Raw genomic sequence first — 18,850 nt, forward strand, 5'->3', positions numbered from 1 at the left:
TACATAGCAAAGGTATCATACGTGATTGGTTTTGTGTCCAGAAACATAAGGAATCATTGGCTTATAAAAGTACAAAGGTGAATAGAGCATGTTGTGACACTGCTAATTCGTTTCCAAAAATATTATAAAAATATAGAGGATGAACTCTCCATTAAGAGTTAGAATTGTGTCCAGATTTTAATATTTTTAAATTCTATATAATTCTTCCTCTTTAAATTCGCAAAAAGAAAGAGATTTGAGATGCAATTTTAATTTTAACTTTAATTTTTCACAAATGAATAACATTTTATTTTTTGGAGCATTGTAAACTATATTTAATTAATTAATCCATATAAGCCATGTCCACAGAAAATGCTATACCAATTTTGAAGTTTGATTACCTGAAGCAGAAAGAGCCTAACGGACTAATGAAAGAACACATATATTTGCCAAACAACTGAGATTGAAATAAAATTGGGTTTGCACTATGCACGTTCATGCAATCCTCTTATTCAAACCACTACCTTACCCCAAATTTATAAATTTACTGATCAAATTAAGAAGTAGAATTGAGAGGCTGGGGATGTGGCTCAAGCAGTAGCGTGCTCGTCTGGCATTCGCAGGGCACTCAGTTCGATCCTCAGTACCATATAAAAATAAAATAAAGATGTTGTGTCCCCCGAAAACTAAAAAATAAAAAAGAAAAGTAGAATTGATTAGGCCTTCTTTATTTAAAAGCTAAAATTGAGCATTGAAATAATAGGAAAAATAGATCATTTTCTATCTCACTTGAAGAATAGGAAAACTTTTTTTGGATTTAAAATAATAGTTCCTAGAAAAATGAATTAATAGAAGCTTTATAACCTTCAAAGATGAATAAATAATAATGCCTCAAAGCACTACTAATGAAGCCCATTTATCATGATGTAAATGTCCCTAATGATACGTATGGTTCAGGCCATAGAATTGTAATGAAGTAGATATATAATAAATATGAATACACATATATGTGAATATGAAGAGTCCAATATTATCAGACTGAAATTATCATTTCTATTTTCAATTACAGGTCCAATTACATAGAATATGCTTATAGGGGCCTCTAAAATTTATGCTCTAAATGAATCATCTTAAGATTCAAAATGCATTACATTGTGTGAAATGTTGCTTTTCAAAATTATCCCTTCAAACTTGATTGAGTTTTCTCCTTAATCTCTTCTCTCTTGGCTACTCCTCTTACTCTCTCGAACCCTTTCACATCTATACCTTTCAACCAAATTCCAAACCCAATAAATTGCAGGTCAAAAATGCCTTTACCTGACCTTCTCTGCTAAGAATTTTTCTCCCACTGGTTCCCTGGTCTCTGTCCACTGCTTACTTCTTCCTTACAGTTTAAATATCACTTCCTCTGGAAATCTTTGCATTTTTTATCTAAAGCAGAAGATCCTTCCTAAGTTGCTCCCACAGAACCCTGTGCTTATATATGAACAAAGTTTGTCATCCTGAATTGTCTCCCACCAGATTGTAAGTATGGCTTGAAGCTGGATGCACTTTTCTTTCCTCACAATGGTGCCTTGTACCTAAGAAGTAGCAACCATTTGTTTGTTGAATGCTTACTGCTTAGAAATGTATTCATACCGTGAATAGATGTCAGTACATCACCTGTATCCTGACATTGAGATTGAAAAGGTAAGATTTGCCTTCACAATTAAAATCAAGACAAGTGAGAACAAAATCTTATCAAAATAAACCCAGACCTAAAAAAGAAAGGAAAGCAAAAAGAGATAGACATGATTGGAGCAATCTATTTGGTGCACTGAGCAATGTACACCAAACACCACAATCAGAATCAATTTGCTCCCAACCACAGACACCATTAACGTTCTTAAGACCTACTTGATCACAAGTATGGGTCCTTGAAGATTTTGCTGTGCAAAGGCAAAGCATCAAATTTCTCTGACTATAAGCTACATTAGAACCCATTCCAAGCACATTTTAAAACAACACAGCCAAAACTGTCTCAAAAAGCACAACAAACAAACATAAAGAACATATTGGGTCCAGATTATAACACATAACCCTTTGTAACTTAAAATAACAAATTGAATATTTCTTCATTAGTCAGAGTTATTTAAAGGCAGGAACCATGTCTTCTTTGATAGGAAAGGGAAAACACAAAATGTAACAGTGGGATTTTGAGCCAGATAGAACTGTGTTAAAAATCTTTTTCTCTTACCGGCTTTATGATTTTAGCAAGTTACTTAATCTCTTTGAATCTCAGTTTCCTCCTGAGCAGGGTGGAAATGACCACATGCTCCTTACTTTGATGACGCTTCTGGTAACAGGGTCATCCAAATTTGATGGAGTTTATTTTAAGTTATTACATCTGTTTCAAACCATTTTTTAAGGAATAGATGCGAAGATATATCTCAATGGGATGCATTTGGGATCCAGAAGCAGTAAACTAATTATAGTAGCTCCACCTACCTTCTTTCTAAATGTCTCACCCCAAGGCCTATGGGAATACAGATCTACCATTATGAATGTCTTCACACTCTCTCCTTCCCTTTCTATATTCATTGTGGACACTATTTTGTTGTACATTATCATCCTGGATACTGATATGATTTCATTGATCAAATTTACCCTTTCTCTTACTTTTGTTTTTAAACTTTGTTCATTTTTTAAACTTTTGCTTGTGGTTTAATTACCCTTTTTAGGGTGCTTGTATCAAAGTCCAGCTATACTTCTAATTTTCAGTAAACTATGTGGTATTTGTTTTTCTTATTAAAGAAATACACATTTCTTATTAAAAGCATATATATATATATATATATATATATATATATATATACACACACACACACACACATATATGTATATGTATATATATATAAAGAATTCCCAAGACTCTCATGTAATTCTAAGTAAAAAGACTGAGATTCTTTCCAATTTCAGAGACTACAATTTTCAATCAGTGCTGTTTAATAGAACACACAAACCATTTAAAATTTTAGTATCCATACTAAAAAGTAAAAAATTAGATAGGTAAATTTATTTAAACTTATAACACATCTCAACTCAAACTAGCCATAATTTGTGTGCTCAATAGCCACACACGGCCAGTGGCTTCTGTGTTCTACCTCATAGCTCTTCAGTATTTATGGCTCAAAAACACCTGTGTGTTTTGAGGTTTGGGTAAGAAAACATGATTTGAAAAATTTTATCACAGGACTAATAAGAGGAGGCTAGAATCCAGTGCTTAAATAAGGTCATTTAACACATGGAATGGAGACTATGAGAGTTTTTCTAGCCAAAAAAGAAAGAAAGCTCTAAAGACAAGAAAGAAAATTATGTAATCACTAAAGAATTTATGTTTCCCTTACAAACCTCTATAATGGCAAAATTTGAACATGTTTTTCAGTATACATCACTCTTGGAAAAAGGCCAGCTAGACTAGGGGTTATTTTGTGGGCATATGGCCTCCTGTGAGGCAAGAAGTAAAGGGTTTCCTGCCAGAGCAAACTAAGCAACGCTACCCTTTATAAGAACAAAACTGAAGCTAGGATAGGAATAATCATCTACAAATTTAACAATTGCTGTTCAATCTGGAGAGAGCTGGAAAACAGAGTATAAAGAGGAGTTTATCCACAAATCTCTTATATATCAATTTTGAAAATGTCAGTGATTCCAAGAAAGGAAAAACCTTTTGCAAATGAGATATTTAGAAAATTCAGAGTATCTGTACATTTCATGCATGTGATGGCATAGTCCAGCAATTTAAATATCTTCATATAATGTAACAAGTTATTGTTTTTTTATATTAAAAACTTTACAAAATAAAAATTAAATGTTAGGGTGACCCCTAGTAAAAGTCTAATAAGTTAAATGCTCAAATTTATGAAAACTTTTTATTGTAATTCAATATAGCTAAGCATTTAATGTAATGACTGGTACATAAAAAGTAGTCAACAGGTGTTTGTGGGAAAAAAAATCATTTTGAATCCTTTATTTATTAACAAAAAGTTGTGTTTTCTGGGCTATTTAATTAGGTGTGGGGAGTGTGAGAGGGTGGTTAAAACACAGTCTCATATCTCATCTTTCCTACCTAGCTGCTACCTTGAAATAGTGCTGAGAGTCATAGCCAAGTAGGAATGACACATGGCATTTTTGGTTGAAAGGTGACCCCAGCAAGCCATTGAGATGATAATGATTATGTTAAGATGTGCATTCAATTGGAGATTAGACCCCTGCTGTCTGCCTAGGCCTGCTACTTTGGAGCTCTCCCAGGACTCCCAGGGAGTTCCCATTGGTTGGGGAAGTGCAGTAGGAGGGAATTCCAGAGAAGGGATTTCCTGTTGGTGTAGTGTGTCCTGGGAGAAGGCCGCCTGCATGGCATTCACAGGAGTTTGGGAAATAAAGTTTGTTCCTGCATTTGGCGGCCATGGGGGATCACCTGAAGCTCAGAGGTAACTGAAATTGCTCGCCCCTGAGGGAAGGCGAGAGAATGGATGACCATTTCAAAAAACAATGTGTTCTTGTTCTGATTTATTTTGTTTTTGTTTCAAGCGGCCTATCCCTAGAACTTTCTCAGGCAAACTGGGAAAAATGGTTGGCTCAAGGTTTGAAGTTGTTTGGCCCTGAGGAAGAGAAAATTGATACAACGATTTTTTGTTCCATTTTTGTTTCATTCTGTTTCGGTTTTGTTTTGTGTTATCTTATTGGGTTGCGTTATCTTTATAGTAGATTAGAAATTAGTAAAAAGCAAACCAAAAGAGTGTTAAGTAAATTGTTAGAGGTTCAGACCATGGAGAAAGACATTTTAGATCAAGCAAAAGAGAAGTTCTCTCGAGCTAGTCAGTCAGACAGAGGAAGAAAATTTAAAGGGAAAAGGGGCTATTAGGGAAAAAGCTACAACAGGAGGCTGCTACTAACACGGTTCTATCACCAGAGGGCGTAATTCAACCAACAGCTCCACCTATAGAGACAGCTGAGTGGCCCTCAACCTCCATAGTTGATAAATGGGATCCTGAGACAGGACCTCAAAGATTAGCATGCCCTGTACTTGAGCAGGCAGGAAGGCTGCCACAGTCTGGCTGGGCACAATTCAGGAGCCACTTGTCAAAAGAAACTAACTTTATTTTTAGAACCACACATGCCAAACAAAACCGCTCCTCAGGAAAAACCCTCAGAGCCCAACTGCCACCAATGGCTTCCCACAAGCCACTCTCCCAACCACCAGCCTCTCCACCTCCCACAATCCTCCTGATCTTGAGGCCGATTGGCTGGGTCGCATGGGCGGAGCCAAAAAAGTCCCCCAATGAACAGCTCCGTGGCCTGAAAGGGCAGGGAAACAGCCCAATGAGCATCACCGCAGAGGAGCCAATCAGCTAGATGTTGCTGGGGCCGCTGTGAGCCAATCATCAGCTGGCAGTCTGAAAGTTTGCTGGGGCCCCTTCGGCTGTGGCTCTCAACAGAAGGCAGCAAATTCACCGTGCTCTAGATTTCAAAACAGTGAAGCAGTTAAAGGAAGCTGTAACAACCTATGGTCCCCAAGCACGCTTCACTATAAGCATGGTTGAATCCATTACCAACTTGGACATGACACCAGCAGATTGGGCTAGCATGTGTGAATCTGTGCTAAATGGAGGGCAATATTTGTTATGGAAGGTTGCCAGTGAGGAATTTTGCATGGAGATAGCTAGGCGAAATGCAGCAGCCGGTTACCCTCAAAGAAATCTATATGTGTTGTTAGGAAAAGGACCTTATGAGGGTCAACGGCAACAAATTGAATATGAACCTGCTATATATGCACAAATTGCTGCAGATGCAGTTAGGGCATGGAAGACTTTACAAGGACATGGAGATTTACAAGGTCAATTATCTAAGGTAATACAGAAAGCTAATGAATCTTACGCTGAATTTGTAGATAGGCTTATTCAAACAGTTGCCAGAGTTTTTTGGGATACAGAACAAGCAATGCCATTCATAAAACAACTGGCTTATGACCAAGCAAATCGTTGCTTCAGAGAAGTCATTAGACCATGGAGACATGAAGATTTAAACACATATATTAAATTATGTAGAGACATTAATGAACAAGGGCAAGTCTTGGCAGCTGCATTACAACAGGCTTTAGATGCCAGGCCAAAAACATGCTACAATTGTGAACAAACAGGACATTTTAAAAGGAAGTGCCCCATAGGAGAAGGGTTTAACAAAACTAGGTATCAAAGGAATAGAATACCGGGTATTTGCCCACGATGCCATAGAGGGAGACATTGGACTAATGAATGCCGTTCTCAAACCACCATAGAGGGTATTTCGTTACCAAAAAACGAACAAGGACCAGGTGTTTACCCACAATATCATAGAGAAAGGCATCAGACTCCATTGCCAAAAAACGGACTGGGGGCCCAATGCTCCGGGGCCCACAAGCACAAATATACGGGGCAATGGAGGAAACCAGCAACACCATCAGGGTAGTGCCCAGGACACATCATCCATTAAATCCCTCATCAGACAAACCAGAGGGAGCGCAGGGTTGGACATCTGCACCTCCACCAGAGCAGTACTAACTCCAGAGATGGGAGTTCAAATCATTCCCACAAGAGTAAAAGGACCTCTTTCCCAAGGAACAGTAGGCTTATTATTGGGACACAGTTCTTCTACACTAAAAGGACTTATGATAAGTCCTGGGGTAATTGATCCTGATCATGAAGGTGAAATAAAAATTATAGCTAGTTCTCCAAGAGATATATCAGTAATTTAAACAGGAGATAGAATAGCACAGTTATTAATAATACCCATCCTGCATGATGAATTTTCCAGTCGTACTGTAGAAAGAGGTTCCAGGGGATTAGGCTCCACAGGTGTGGATTGGGCTATGCTGTCTTTAAATTTAGATTCTTGCCCAATGCTAAAACTAAATATTCAAGGACATGAATTTAATGGGCTACTGGATACAGGTGCTGACCTTAGCATCATATCTCATCAAGAATGGCCAAAACATTGGCCATTACAACAAGCCACTCAAACGCTTTGAGGCCTAAGAGTGGTGACTAATCCCCATAGAAGTGCAATGGTATTAGATTGGAAGGATCCTGAAGGATGTGAAGGAACTATACAGCCATATGTATTGGATCATCTTCCTATAAATTTATGGGGACGAGATGTCCTAGATCAATTAGGTTTGACATTAACAAATAACATCAATCCTAATGCGCCCACTACTAGGGCTAGACAAGGTTTTAGGAAAGAAAAAAGATTAGGAAAACAAGAACAAGGTATAGCAGCACCAATTCAAATAGATCAAGGAATAAATAAACATGGATTGGGTTTTCAGAAGGGGCCAGTGAGACAATCAAAATTACTTGGAAATCAGAAAGACCAGTATGGGTTCCTCAGTGGCCCTTGACTAAAGAAAAGATACAAGTAGCCCATGACCTGGTCAAACAACAATTAGCGGAGGGACATATACAACCTTCCATATCTCCCCATAATACTCCCATTTTTGTCATCAAAAAGAAATCTGGTAAATGGAGATTATTACAAGATTTAAGAGCCATTAATAATGAGATGGTTATTATGGGACCTGCTCAATCAGGGATTCCTCAATTGTCTGGTTTGCCAAAAACCTGGTATGTTTTAGCTATAGATATTAAAGATTGGTTTTTTTTCAATTCCAATTCATCCTGAGGATAGTCCACGTTTTGCATTTACTATCCCTGCAATGAATCATGAAGGTCCTGATCAGAGATAAGAATGGAAAGTACTCCCTCAAGGGATGGCTAACAGCCCAACTATGTGTCAAATTTATGTTAACAAAGCAATCAAGCCACTTAGAAATCAAAATCCTGAACTACAATATTTCACTATATGGATGATGTATTATTAGCACACAAAGCTAAAAATACATTGCTAGAGTGTTATGCCACACTTACAAACTTATTAAAAAATTATAATCTAGAGATAGCAATAGATAAAATACAATTAAATTTTCCAATTAATTATTTAGGAGTTCTATTATCCTGAACCATGGTCCGTCCACCAAAAATTCAAATACGAGTAGATCAACTCAAATCACTTAACGACTTTCAAAAGTGATTTGGAGACATAAATTGGATAAGGCCTTATCTAGGTATACCAACAGGAGAGTTGGGACCTTTATTTGATATCCTAAAAGGTTGATCAGATCCAAATTCACCCCGCATGTTAACGCCTGAAGCAAGAAAGGCATTAAAAATTATTGAAACATTTATGGAAAAATATGCATTTGGATAGAATTGATATAAGTTTGCCTTTATTATTTATTGTACTACCAACAAAAAATATTCCTACAGGAGTATTTTGGCAAGAAGGTCCATTATTGTGGATACATTTATCTTATTCTCCTAACACTATACTTACTAGGTATCCTGAGGCTATAGGACAATTAATACTCAAAGGAATAAAAGCAGCAAAGGAAGTGTTTGGAATTTCTCCCAATAAAATTATTTCTCTATATACTATGGATCAAATTGATGAGTTAGCTAATGAGTTAAATTCTTGGGCAATAATCACGTGTAAATCTAATGTTTCATTTGATAATCACTTACCATCTAATCCTTTGTTGTCTTTTTGGTCCTCACATACTGTAGTTTTTCCAAAAATGACAAGAAATACCCCTATCATGAATGCTCCAAGTATATTCACTGATGGGTCAAATAATGGTACAACAGCAGTAGTTACTCCTGATCAAACTTTTACATTTTTAGTACCCAAACAATCCACTCAAAAGGTAGAGCTTAATGCAGTTTTACAAGATTTGAGATGTTTAAAGACTATAGTATCCCTTGAAGATGCTGGTAGGATTTCCCCTTCCTCTACTGTTTTCTCTTTGTTTTCCACTATACAAAGTCTTATCTGGGACAGAAAAGATTCATTCTTTATAGGACATATCAGGGCACATACAGGATTGCCTGGATCCCATAGTTTGGGCAACGATTTAGCAGATAAAACTACACATGACATACATATTTTCTCTACACTAGAAGAAGCTACAAATTTTCATAAAAGGTTCCATGTCAATGCTAATAATTTACAAAAGTGTTTTAAAATAACTAAGGAACAAGACAGACATATAATAAAACAATGTCAAAATTGTGTGACCTTTTCACCACAAGTTAATCTTGGAGTCAATCCTAGAGGATTGATTCCTAACCATATTTGGCAGATGGACGTCACACACTTGCCAGAATTTGGAAAATTAAAATATTTGCATGGTACAGTTGATACTTCTTCCAGATTTTTGATGGGCTCCCTTCATGCCAGAGAAAAAAACTAAAGATATTATAGCTCATTGCTTACAAAATTTTGCCACTGTAGGTGTTCCAAGACAGTTAAAAACGGATAATAGTCCTGGTTATACTTCTACCTCTTTTAAACAATTTTGCTCATCATTTGGCATTAATCATATTACAGGAATCCCATACAATCCACATGGACAAGGCATAGTTGAAAGAGCTCATCAAACTATTAAAATGTACTTATTAAAGCAAAAAGAGGGAATTGGAAAGGGGTATATATCCCCCAACGATAAACTTAAAATAACCCTTTTTACTCTAAACTTTTTAAATTTGGATTCATCAGGGCTTAGTGCTGCGGAAAGGCATATGTATTCAAAAAATGTACATAAGCCTAAGGTACTTTGGAAGTATATTCTAACAGGACAATGGAAAAGTTCTGACCCAGTGATTGTCTGGAGTTGGGGTTCTGTTTGTGTGTTTCCACAGGGAGAACAGCAGCCGATTTGGATTCCAGAGAGACTAACCAAAGCAATTTCTATAGACCAAAAAGAAGATGATTTGACTCAAATCCATAACAGCTGATATCCAGAGCTCCAGCTTGGCTATCCTTACATCTGTGACAGTGATTAACCAGGATGTTTTTTTTTCAATATCTATTTTATTATTGCCTTTTCCCACATCATAAATTCTATTTTATTTTTTGAGCTCATACAGACCTAGGTTAATGTTTTTCTGATCAGTTTTATTTTTTGACTGTGGAATTTTTAAACATTGCAATGGAGATTTCACCTATGTAAAGCTACAAGGCCTTTACTATTGTCTTATATGTTGTATGTTTGTGTGCACACTTATGTTTTGTGTTGTATGTCTGTGTGTGCGTATGTCCATATATCATATATGAGGAGTGCTCATGAAAAAATGGATCCGAATTTTTTTTTTATTCACGTGATTTTAGTGGTTTAATTTAAACTGGGTAAACAGCTGTTCAGGATTGTTCTAATATGTGTACAAATAAGGAAGTTAACAGATCTGTTTGTTTACTTTCACCTTTCCTTTTCATTATATTTAATAATTCTGTTCAGGATAATGTAAATTGTTCAGAAAATTGTTTTCTTAATACCTGTTGGAATGTTACATAATTTTTTTTTAGCATCATTGCCAGAATTCCTATCTTCATCCCAGTGCCGGTGAAGACAAAGATAAAAGCAAACTATTGCTTCTTCGATAGTTATCATAACAAACTGTATAAACTGATGCATCAATGAATAATAACTCAACACGTAATGCTCAATCAAGGAGTCGATTACTTTGGGAGGAAATGGACATATTGATAGATTCCTCCGCTTTCAACTGCTTGCAGAACTTGCCTGGACTATGTATCACTATGCATTGTGAACTATCTGTTGGTACAGCAAATTGTGGTAATGACGGAGTATCTTTGCTGATGGTGTCACCAGTGGTACAATTTTTCAAAGGAGCTGTCAATTGGCTTAGTGTCGTGGCATTTCTGTATCTTCCTCCCTTCTGCTAGTGATGATCTAAAATTTGGGGGCCAACAGAGGTGAGGCAAAGAACCTCACCCCCCCACTGGTACCAAGGCCAAATTTGGGGGCCAACAGAGGTGAGGTAAAGAACCTCACCCCCCACTGGTGCAAAGGCCAAATTTGGTCGCCAACAGAGGTGAGACAAAGAACCTCACCCCCCCCCAATGGTGCATAGGCCTATCCACAAGTATGGCTGTATGCTGGACTGGTAGTCAGTGATGGGTATGATCCAATTGCAGGAGGAGGCTGACGCCTAGAGGTCAGCTCATCGATGATGGGTAAGGACCATATGTTGTATTGGACAACCTAACAGGCATGGTCCCTAAGCCACATTGCTTGTTGTTTAATTAAACAGAAGGGGGGGAGATACTGAAAGCCATAGCCAAGTAGGAATGACACATGGCATTTTTGGTTGAAAGGTGACCCCAGCAAGCCATTGAGATGATAATGATTATGTTAAGATGTGCATTCAATTGGAGATTAGACCCCTGCTGTCTGCCTAGGCCTGCTACTTTGGAGCTCTCCTGGGATTCCCAGAGAGTTCCCATTGGTTGGGGAAGTGCAGTAGGAGGGAATTCCGGAGAAGGGATTTCCTGTTGGTGTAGTGTGTCCTGGGAGAAGGCCGCGTGCGTGGCATTCGCGGGAGTTTTGGAAATAAAGTTTGTTCCTGCTTGAGTGGCTTGTGATTTTGTGCCCAGCCAGACTGAGGCAAAACAGTACTTATCTCCCCAAACTGGGGGAAAGTGCAACAGGATCACCATAACCTCAGGACATTCTGGGTAACAATTTTAGTTAGGCTGGAAAAAGGGATAATGTTCAGAATCTGGATACACTCAAACCCTGGTCAAATTACATCAACCAGGAGCCTAACACGAGGGATATTAAATGCATATAAATTTTCTCCTATAATTAAAAGCCTGTTTCACTGATTGGAAAGCACACTGTAATATATAAGATAATTTTAAAATGTTAATTCTAACAGCAAGTTAGAATTTCCTTTAGAAATGCTTCCAAATTTACATACTTATTTGTTATTTTGACCAGCGATTACTCATTGTTGAGTTTGACTCCATTGTTACAATTCTAATAGCAAAAGTTCAATTATTTTCTATACTTTGAAATTTTTATTCTATCACTGATTTTGTCTAGATGATCATTTAGGTAATGAATGTAAAACACTATATGCTTCTTAAATGAAGTTACTATGAAAATAAAATTATACTATTATAAATACTAATTTTCTCCTATGATGCTTGTTCTTAATGGAAACATTAAAACAACTGGATTTATTAAATTAGTTCTTTGATTAAATGTTCGTAGTTAATAAAATGTTTGAAAAATATTTGTTTTTTTTAATATTTTTTAGTTGTTGATGTACCTTTATTTTTTATTTATTTATATGTGGTGCTGAAGATCAAACTCTGTGCCTCACATACGCTAGCAAGTACTCTGCCCTGACCCACAACCCCAGCCCCTGAAAAATATCTTAATCTAAAACAAAGCAAATATCCAGGTGTGGTGGTGCTCTCCCATAATCCCAGCAATTCGGGAGGCTGAGGCAGGAGGATCATGAGTTCAAAGCCAGCCTCAGCAACTTATTGAGGCCCTAAAGAACTTAGTGAGACCCTACAGTTATATTAGACAAAGGCACCAAAAACATATATTGGAGAAAAGATAACCTCTTCAATAAATGGTGCTGGGAAAACTGGAAATCCATATGCAACAAAAGGAAATTAAACCCCTATCATGCACAAAACTCAATTCAAAGTGGATCAAGAACCTAGGAATTAAATCAGATACTCTGCTTCTAATAGAAGAAAAAGTAGGCCCAAATTTTTGTCATGCCGGATTAGGCCCAAATTTTCTTACGAAGACTTCTATAGTGCAAGAAATAAAATCAAGAATCAATAAATGGGATGGATTCAAACTCAAAAGCTTCTTCTCAGAAAAAGAGACAATCAGTGAGGTGAATAGAGAGACTACAGAATGGGAGCAAATTTTTACCACATGAACATCAGATAGAACATTAATCTCTAGGATATATAAAGAACTCAAAAATCTTAACACACACACACACACACAAAAAAAAAAAAAAAAAAATCCAAATAACTCAATCAATAAATGGTACAAGGAACTGACAGGCACTTCTGAGAAGATGATATACAATCAATCAACAAATATATGAAAAAATTGTTCAACATCTCTAGCAATTAGAGAAATGCAAATCAAAATTACTCTAAGATTTCATCTCACTCCAGTCAGAATAGCAGCTATCAAGAATACTAACAACAATAAGTGCTGGCAAGGATGTGGGGAAAAGGGCACACTCATACACTGCTGGTGGGACTACAAATTGCTGCAGTCAATACAGAAAGTAGTATGGAGAGTTCTTGGGAAACTGGAATGGAACCACCATTTGACCCAGTTATCCCACTCCTTGGTCTATACTCAAAGAACTTAAAAACAGCATACTACAGGGACACAGCCACATCCATGTTTCACAATTCACAATAGTTAAACTGTGGAACCAACCTAGATGCCCTCCAGTAGATGAATGGATAAAGAAACTGTGATATATATACACAATGGAATATTACTCAGCAATAAAAGTGAATAAAATTATGGCATTTGCAAGTAAATGGATGGAGTTGGAGAATATAATGCTAAGTGAAGTAAGCCAATTCCAAAACCACATGATGAATGTTTTCTCTATATAAAAATGCTGATTCATAATGGGGATGGCGAGGGAGCATGGGAGAAACAGACAAACTCTAGACAGGGCAAAGGGAAGGGAGCGGACACAGGAGTAGGAAAGACAGTAGAAAGAAATGGACATCGTTACCCTAAATACATGTATGAAGATGTGAATGCTGTACAATGTTGTTGTACAACCAGAGAGATAAAAAATTGTGCTTATATATGTGTAATATGAATTTAAATGCATACTGCTGTCATACGTAACAAATTAGAATAATTTTTTTTTAAATGCTGGGGATGTGACTCAGTGGTTAAGTGCCCTGGGTTCAATCTCCAGTAATAAAAATAATAATAATGATAATAATAAAAATATAAGAAAATTAAAATAAATGTTCCCAGATAATATACTATAAAAATTATAAGTTTGTAGTGGAAAGAGGAATGCTGATAGTTTGATACAATTATAGGTAGTATTTATCCATTTATAAATCAAATTGTTTCTCTTATTATTGGGATTTTTTAAAGGAATGATTGAACATATGTGAAATTATTGGAATCTTCAATAGGAAGCACTTTGTCTGATCCTGTAACATTATTTTCACCTATGTGAAGCTAATGTGAAATGTGAGGCTCAACCCCATGAAATAGTTACTTTTGTAAAGTCTCAAGAATTGGCAGTTTTATATGGTGCAACCTAACAGTTTTTAACAATGAGAAGATGAATCTACTACCCTATCAACAAATGCTTAAACGTTTAGAAATGCATAATTTATAACTTGGGTTTTAAACACTCATATTCGAGTGTGCCAAACACTTATATTTTTTCCTAAACAAACAACAAACAAACAAACCTGCCTACCACTTTACTCAGGACTTAAATATAGCTTGCACAAAGAATGATTTATTTATCTTTGGCTTGTTTGTATTCTCAATTACCATTAATATATATCTGTTTTCTATCTGCACCTAAATATTAAACTCTTTGAAGACAGGGACTATTTCTCAGTTGTTTTAATTGGATTCTCTGTATACAGGAACCCTACTATGAAGATGAGCAAATTATTTATCTACAGTGTGACTAATTAGTGGTGACTTATCCCTGTTTCTACATACTACTACTAGGTAGGGAAGTATTGATATTTGTATATCTCTACTTTGTACTTTTAAAATACATCATCCAGTCAGACTTAAAAGATACAATTAAAGCACAATCCTTTAATCTAGGAAAGCATTCTAATATAAGTTATAAATTCAGCTAATGAAAACCCAATTCAATACACTAAGTTACTCAGGTTCAATAATCAGCTGTTTAAAAATCTAGCTTTTAAGAAAATTGTGTGTTATAAAGTTCTATGCCAATAAATGTTAAAGTGTGTTGTGTTTTTTCCCCATAATAGCTAGAGTAGATTTAAAACAGAAACTCTGAATTTCAATCTCAGCCCTAACAATGATACAGATTTACTTAGTGACATAGAGTATCTTTTATTTTTCTGGTCATTTTACTAGCTTGTCAAATACAAACACCCTAATATTTTCTGGGAAATGCTGTTCTGATTGTATATTGTGGCACTGCAAGCCACCCCAAACTCAGTGGCTTGAACAACAATAACTATCACTATCTTTTTAGTTCTGAGCTAAGCTAGGTAGTTTTTGCGCAAGGTGTTTCGCAAGGGTGAAATGAGAGAGTGTCTGGGGCAGGATCATCTGATGTTTGAGCTGTGAGGTCTCAAACAGTCAAGGGCTAGAATGACCAGAGCTCTCTGAGTGTTCCTGTGTCCCTCTGCCTGGCCTGGCCTCTCCTCTTGTCTCTTCTTTATCCCCTCTTCTCTCTCTCCTTTCTCCTTCTCCCACACCCTCTCTCTCTGATCTGTGCACATGGTCTTTCCATCGTGTTCCAGGGCTCCATGTTTGCACAAGTGAGGAACAGAAAACAAGGCAGAAAATGTCTAATCTTTTATATCCTAGCCAGAGAAGTCACAACGTGTCACGGCCACCATATCCTACCAATCAAAGCAGAATAAGGTCTTCCCAATTTTTAGGGAGAAAACATAGACATGGCTGCTTGAAAGCAGAGGAGAAAGATTCTAGAAGAGCACATGGGACCAAAAGTACTGCTGTGACAGTTCTCTGAAAGTATACTCTTTCATGAAAGCTATGAAAATCAAGCATCATTATACCCTTATGACATTTATATTGAAAGAGTTCTGTAAATAGAGTCATAGCATTTTACTGTGGCATGTATTTTCTAGGATTTTGCATACCTAATTATGATGTATGGGCCACATATACACAAAGAGGCACATACACTTGAACAAGCAGCCAACTGAATAGTGCGGCTGTCACATCTTAAACAAATATTTAAAGACGTGAAAGGACAGCCAGGTGTTTCCTTCATTTTAAATAAGAATCTCCATATTGTTCCATCCTGATCATTTATTCTGCTCTAATAAATTGCTTCAGCCAATTTGCCTTTGCTCTAGTTAATCCAGAACTCCCTCCGCCTTATTCTTTTAACATCCCCTATAACATCTGCAAGCTTTAATTCTCCCTCAATGAATTATCTCTTTTCATCTGTTAGATGCTGACCTAGTAAACACAAATACATCTGTGCATACTTAAAATTTTACTTGTTACCCCATTTTCAACAATTTTTCCTACTCTGATTATTATATAGTCGATACAGTTCCATTGCACAAATTCTCATCTCTGTGTTCCAAAGTTCATTCTTCTCCCTGCAGAAGTATTGGCTTTTGTTTAGAAGTAACCACTATCCTAATTTTTTGTCTGATTTCCCTGTTACTTTCATTATATTAAAGATTGGAAAAACAATAAATAAAATGTGGTTTGGTACATGACTATCCAAGAAAACAGAAATTTCGAAGTTTCCTATCCAATCTTAAGGTAACCGATCAAACAAAAGGAACCCATAAGTTATTCCTACTGAAATATTTTTTAAATGGTATTTATGTTTTATCATACATATGGTTTTAATACGTTTTGAGGTAGCTTTGCAATCTAAGCTCATACCAATTTCTTTCAGCAAAATTCAAATATATATTGAATCTTAATTATGCTAAGTACATTGGGGTATTATTACAGTGAATAGAACACTTACATTTACAGCATGAGAATTTACATTTACAGCATGAGTAAGGAGAATCAGACAAGCCCACAAATCGAACTTGAGTTACAGAGGGATTAATGCTTCAAGAAAAGAATACACAAAGTGATATAAAGGTCAGTGGGAAGAGGAGGGAAACACTTCTGGTTGAAAGGTTAGAAGATGCTTGAAGAATAGGTAGTGGGTATAGTAGGCCCTAAAAGATGGCAAGATTGTGATGGAATTGTATGATAGAAAATAGTGTTTCACATTAAAATTATAATGTGAAAAACCAGGCAGGTTAGTGACAACACTGTCAATGACCATCTGTCCATCATCTATTTACCTAGCTATGTATCCAACTGTTCACCTCCCAATCCAAATCCATACTTGTTTCTAGAAAGGCAGCTCATAAAAATATAATAGATAAGAATCAAGACAGGGTAATATAACATGCAAGAATGATACCAATAAGAAAGCTAGAATATAATTACACAATTCATAGTATTCTAGGTTATTAAGTTTAACCCAAATTAGACTCCTATGATCTTCCTAGAGAAAGCAAAAGATGAGTGGTCATATGAAAAAAAAAAAAAAAAAGAAATTGCCAATCCATTTAATAAACAAATTTATTTGCTAAATGTTACTATATATAAGATGGCTTAGTATAAAGTCATGGTGAAGATCTCAAATAATTTATCTGATAAACATGTATTAGCAGATTAAGGAAAGTGGCCAATTTTTTCATCCTAATAGCAAAGAATTGTACATTAGTTTGCTGATTAGTAAAAGCAATTCTGTAGGTGAGGTTGGTAATATTATCCATGTTTTTTTTTTTTTTTGAAAGAAAGAAGAAAAGAAAGAAAAAAGTGGTAATAGAGACTCATGGATAGTAACTAAATCACCAAAGATCATAGAACTAATAACTATTGGAGTTGGGATTTGAGTTTATATTCAAGTTTGTGAGAGTAAAATAGCTGTAGGTCACAAAGTGTGGTTGTGACAAGAAAGTGAGAATATACTGTTAGGGTTGAAATAAAAACTGGGGGAGCAAGAAGATAAGGATGCCTTCAGGTCAAAAGGAGGCAGTGTGTGGAAAAAAAGAGTATATCATAGAATCGATGTTTAGTGGAACAAAGCCTAAAGAAAGATGGGATAAAGAGAATCGATGAAGGGTCAGCCATTGCAAATAGGCAGAAATATTATTCCCTGGACAGACAATGAATAAAAGCAATATACCTAAAGTCCCCAAGAAATGATCCACCTGCCTCCCAGCAACTTTGAAATCAAATATCCTAGAGTTTGTTTAGAATTATAGACTAATCCAAAATATTTTTATTGTCTTTCAGTCCCTAAAAGAATCAACATTCAAGAGCAAAGAAATAGGATGAGAGCAAGTTTCCAATTTTATTTTATTCCATATTCTACCTCTATGAAATCAATCATAAATGTCATTTTGGAAATGTGTGTCCTAGTCTAGGGATCAGAATTGCTAGATTTTTCTGTGAGCCATGGACATGCCACTAACCTAATATTTATATGGTAAATAAATCCAGACTGGGTCTTGGATTTTTCATTTTGGATTGCTTACTCATTTTGTGAGAAACTCGGTATACTATATAAAAATTAAATTGCGATATTTACACACTTGAAATTTATTACAAATTAAATGTTCCTAGATAAGGCCCAGTATTCAATAAGCAATCAATTACTCTGAGTGCTTTTCCTCCTGTACCGTAACCTCACAGAGGATAAACTAGGATCTGATACTAAGATAAGAGTCCTTAATAGAAGAACACCAAATGCCTCTGAGTCTGTCATTTACTCATTATTTTATTTCCGTTTTTTTTTTTTCAATAAATATTTACTCAATACCTTCTTTGTGACAGACATGCAACTCACATAATGATGCAGAACCTCAGGTTTGGGTGGCATTCTCTTGGCTGTCCTGCTTATCCTGAGCCTTGAGTCTATTCCCTGGTTCTAACTGTATTTTTCCCCCAATGGTTAGTCACACTTCTTGTGTTAGTGATTAAAATCTTGTGTCTTGGTAGAGACGTTTAAGGTAAACTAAGATGCTGATTTCTGCTTCCTGCATTACATGTCTTTCCTAGGTTTTATATACTGTCTCTAGATTATAATGTGTTCTGATGCTTGGTACAGCCTGGACAGAATCAATGAGATAACATATCACATGTGCTTTAAACACCTCAGAGAAAAGAATATGAGCAAGAGTGAAATAT

This window comes from Callospermophilus lateralis, chromosome 8, assembly GCF_048772815.1.
Source record: "Callospermophilus lateralis isolate mCalLat2 chromosome 8, mCalLat2.hap1, whole genome shotgun sequence".
NCBI lineage: Eukaryota > Metazoa > Chordata > Mammalia > Rodentia > Sciuridae > Callospermophilus > Callospermophilus lateralis.